Source organism: Chrysochloris asiatica, unplaced genomic scaffold, assembly GCF_000296735.1.
Source record: "Chrysochloris asiatica unplaced genomic scaffold, ChrAsi1.0 scaffold00278, whole genome shotgun sequence".
NCBI classification, from domain to species: Eukaryota; Metazoa; Chordata; class Mammalia; order Afrosoricida; family Chrysochloridae; genus Chrysochloris; species Chrysochloris asiatica.
Window position 1 is genome coordinate 275,105 of NW_006408796.1, and position 5,014 is coordinate 280,118.

The window sequence follows — 5,014 nt, forward strand, 5'->3', positions numbered from 1 at the left end:
GAGGAGGGCGGGACCAATCCCTAGAGATGGTCATTAGCTTGGTAAAGTGAAGAGTCAACGAAAACAAGGAAGAATCCCAATGAGATGGATTGGCACAGTGGCAGTAGTGATGGGTTCAAGCGTAGCTAAGATTGTGAGGATGGTGCAAGATGGGACAGTGTTTCGTTCTGTTCTGCATGAGGTTGCTATGAGTCAGTACCCATTCTAAGGCATCTAACAGAACAACAACAACAACAACATCATATTTGTGGATGGCGTCTCTTTATGAATAGGATTTGTTTGTTATATTATTAGGCTATATCAATGTAGGGTGTGTTTTTAACCTTATGATTTTTTAAATATTCTGATATATAAAAACAGCAGATTAGAAACAGAAAGAAGTAATCACAAGTGGTATTAGGAAGGAAGATAAATGTTAAATGCAGATTGTTAAGAAACGTAGGAACAATTGAGTCACAGAAGCTGAGACAAAAATTTTCACTTCTAGATTGAGTGTACTGAATTAAGACTTCTAGATGTCCAAAATGGGAGAAAATATGTTTCTTTTAATTAATGCCACCTATTTGTGATGACTTTGTTACAGTTGCAGCAAGAAATCAATGCAATGAGTATATTTAAATCTATAAATTGAAAACATTTTACAATTTAGCATCTAGAAATAGTATATAAAATTATCTCACATCAATTATTGAAGCAATTTATAATAAATTAAAATTGACTAAGTATTTGAAACTGTATATTCATTGTGCTATAGGATAAGCAATGGACTGTTAGCCACCAGGTCAGCAGTCTATGCCCATCAATTGTTCTCACAAACCTTATACATGGTCTTTGTTAGAATGAACTTATTCAAAGACACACCACAACAATAATAACAATTTATTGTTTAAATTAAATCATACTCATATTTTTAAATTTAAGTTGGTTTAATGTAAAACAGTCTAACCATATCACTGGGAACCCTATATCACAAAGTTTCATATTAAGAGATTCATTTGAGTTCTTCATACTGTCTTAGGGGAAAATTATCTCAAAGAGATGGCAGTAAAAAAGGGATATTATTTGCCAGATGCAACACAGAGAAATCAGAGTTGATAAAGAGAAGGGACATGCTGTTAGAACAGTCTCTGCCTGAGTCCAACATTAAAAAACCAATGGTGGTGGAGGTGGTGGTGGTTATGTGCCTTGGAGCTGGTTCTGACGCATAGTGACCCTGTATAGGGTTTCCAAGACTACAAACCTTTACAGGAGCAGAAAGCCTCATCTGGCTTTTGAACTGCAGACCTCGAGGTTAAGCCCGACTCATAACTGCTACACTATAAGAGCTCCTGATGGAACCAGTAGTATATATAAAAGATAAAAATCACCAGAGGCATCTTTCTTACATAGATAGCCCCAAAACAATGAATGTCATTGTTGATGTCCTATGAATCTTGCCTGAAAGAATAGCAGAAAGAGATTTAACTGTGCTTTATTGACTCCGCAAAGGCTTTCACTTGTGTGGATCATGACAAGCTATGGACAACATTAAGAAGTATGAGTATTCCAGAACACTCAATTGTGCACATGAGAAATGTATATATGGATCAAAGGGCAGTTGTTTGAACAGAACATGGGAACACTGAATGGTTTAAAATTAAGAAAGGAGTATGACAGGGTTATATTCTTTCACCATATTTATTCAAACTGCATGATAAACAAATGATCAGAGAAGCTGGGTTATATGAAGAAAAATGTGGCTTTAGGATTGGGGAAAGTCTCATTAACAATCTGTGATATACAGATGATACAACCTTGCTTGCTAAAAGTGAAGAAGATTTAAAATATTTATTGATGAAGATCAAAGAGTACAGCTTTCGGTATGGATTACATCTCAATGTCAAGAAAACAAAAATTCTCACCACTGGACCAATAAACAACGTTCTTATGGATGGAGAAAAGATTGAAATTGTCAAGGACTTCATTCTTCTTGGATCAACTATTAAGACACATGGAAGTAGCAGTAAAAAAAAAATCAAATGACATATTGCATTAAGCAAATCTGCTGAACAAGACCTTTTAAAGTGTTGAATATCAAGGATGTCAGCTTGAGAACTAAGGTGTGCCTGATCCAAGCCATGGTATTTTCAATAACCTTATATGTATGTGAAAACTGGACAGTGAATAAAGAAAACCATAGAAGAATTAATGTATTTGAGTTATGGTGTTCGAGGAGAATAGTGAAAGTTTAAGGGCCTGCCAAAAAACCCAATAGATCTGTGTTGGAAAAAGTGCAGCCAGAGTCCTCCTTGGAGGCTAGGATGACCAAACTTTGTCTCTCCTACTTCAGACATATTGTCAGGAGGGACTAGTCACAGGAGAAGAATATCATTTTTGGTAAGTTGGAGGGTCAGAGAAAAAGAGGAAGACCCCCCAGCAAGATGGATTGGCAAAGTGGCAGCATTAATGGGTTCAAACATGGCAATAATTGTGAGGTTGGCCTAGGACTGGACAGAGTACCATTCTGTTGTGCATAGGGTTGCTATGAGTCAGTAACGACTCTATGGTACCTAACAACAACAACCCTGGAATTTCAGGTGTCAGAGGTGAATGAGGTACTCAAGAAAAACTGGAATCTGACCACTTAAACCTAGGCACAAAATATTCCTTATTCACTATTCAACTTTTACATGCATATGAGGTTATTGTGTCAGGCACACCTTAGTCCTCAAACTGACATCTTTGCTGTTTTACACTTAAAGAGGTCTCATGCAGCAGATTTACCCAATGCAACGCATCACTTGATTTCTTGACTGTTGCTTCCATGAGTATTGATGGTTGATCCAAACAAAATGAAGCCATTGACAACTTCTGTCTTTTTTCCATTGATAAGAATGTTATTTATTTGTCCAGTAGTGAAGATTTTTGTTTCCTTTATATTGAGGTACAACCCATATCAAAGGCTGTGGTCTTTGATAGTCATCAATAAGTATTTTAAGTGCTCTTGGCTTTCAGCAAGCAAGGCTGTATCATCAGCATATGTCGCCCTGCAATTATTATGCAACATTTTCCTTCATATGAGTCAGCTTCTCTGATTGTTTGTTCAGCATACAATTTGAGTAAGTATATTGAAAGAATGCAGCTCTTGAAGAAGTTGGTAGAGTTCTTCAATTGCATCATCATTGGCTTTAGTGGTTGGTGCCTAAATTTAAATAATAGTGGTATTAACTGGTCTTCCTTGTAGGCAGATGGGTATTATCCTATCTATAACAAGGAGAGTTGCACCTCATAACATCTCTTGATATGTTCTTTTTGATGATGAATGGTATGCCATTCCTCTTTAATCTGTCTTTCCTGGTATACTAAACCATGTGATTATCAGATTTAAAATGGCCAATACTAGTCCATTTCAAATCACTAATGACTATGATATCAATGTTTATGTGTTCCATTTCCTAGAATCCTACTTCATACATTCCATTTTCTGGTTTTTAATTAAGTTTTACAATTGTCTCTCTTCATTTTGAATTGTGCCCCATCAGCAAATGTCAACTCTACTTTGAAGAGGTAACTTTTTCCCAGTTGCATTTTGAGTGCTTTCAACTTTGATGAGCTCATCTTCTGTCCCTGTGTCTGACAGTATTTTGGTGCTGTTCTTCATGTTTCGATATTTAATAATCTGGTGCTGACAGCATTCCACTGCTATTCATAAGGTTTTCAGTGACTAAATATTTGCAAGTTGCTTGTCTCTCCTTTTTCCTCATATGTTTTCATCTGGAAGCTCACCTGAAACCTGTCCACCATGGCTGAACCTGTTGGTATTTAAAATACTGATGGCATAGCTTCCAGAATCACTGTAAACCTCCACAGTACGACAAATTGACAAACAAGCTTACAGCAGTTCCAGAGTTAGAATCAGTATATTAAAAAGGAGATGTGGGAGCCAAACCCTCACAGGAACATTCCTATATGTATATATCTTTAAAGATCACTTAGTTGTGATTTCATTCCCTAGTACCCTCAGCCTTTAAGTTCTCCTATCTGCAATAGTTCCTTCACTACTTCCTACAGGCCTTGTGTACCTATGTGATGTTTGAATCCTGCCATTCAGTTATGGTTGTTGGAGGAGTTTTCTTTGCTCTGTGTGCCCTATAAAAATTTACCACATAACAATAGAAGTTTGGAAATTCATCATAGTATCTATGATTTCCCTCACCCAGGTGGTTTATGTTTGTCTTTGTCTTATGTTTACTTTTGTTAAGGACTTAATAAAGAATTTGTGTAATACTGATATCTTTGAAGATTGGATCTCTTTTCTCCCTATAACAAATGATGTAGTTGGCAGGATTCAAAGTTTCTTGCCTGGTGGGATCCTCAGGGACTCTTGGATGAGTTAAATGCCATCGAGTATTTTCTGAGTTATATAAACCCGTTGTAGGGTTTCCAAGGATCCGCTTGTGGATTTGAACCATTTACCTTGTTGTTAGCAGGCCAATGCTTATCCTACAGCCCCATACCAGAATTCCCATGGGCCAGTAGATTTTAAAAGTCAGGATATTTAGCCGACCATACTCCACAGACTCTTATAGAAAATATACAAGGTAAGCACTCCTGAATTCCAAACCCACGTTTTGGGGTGTCTCATGACTCCATATTAAGTCTCTATCTATCTATCTATCTATCTATCTATCTATCTATCTATCTATCATCAATTTTCTTATTAAGTCTTAAGTATTATTTATGTGTTTCCCTCTGTCTGAAATTCTGCTTCTTCCATTCTGTTTATAATTTTTGTCTGCTCTCTAATGGACAATTTTGATCAGTATTCTGAGAGTGGGACTCCATGTGGACCTTTTCTGGGAAGTTATTCTATTTTTCTTAGAAAGTTTGAAGTCATTTATGCACATTTTTGATGGAGGAGTCAAGTTGTTCTTGTACCATTTATTTAGAAACCCAATGCTGTGATCTACAGGTAAATTTTTCTGTCAGATTATGATATGCTAATTACGAATCACTAGTCACTGAAAACTCTATG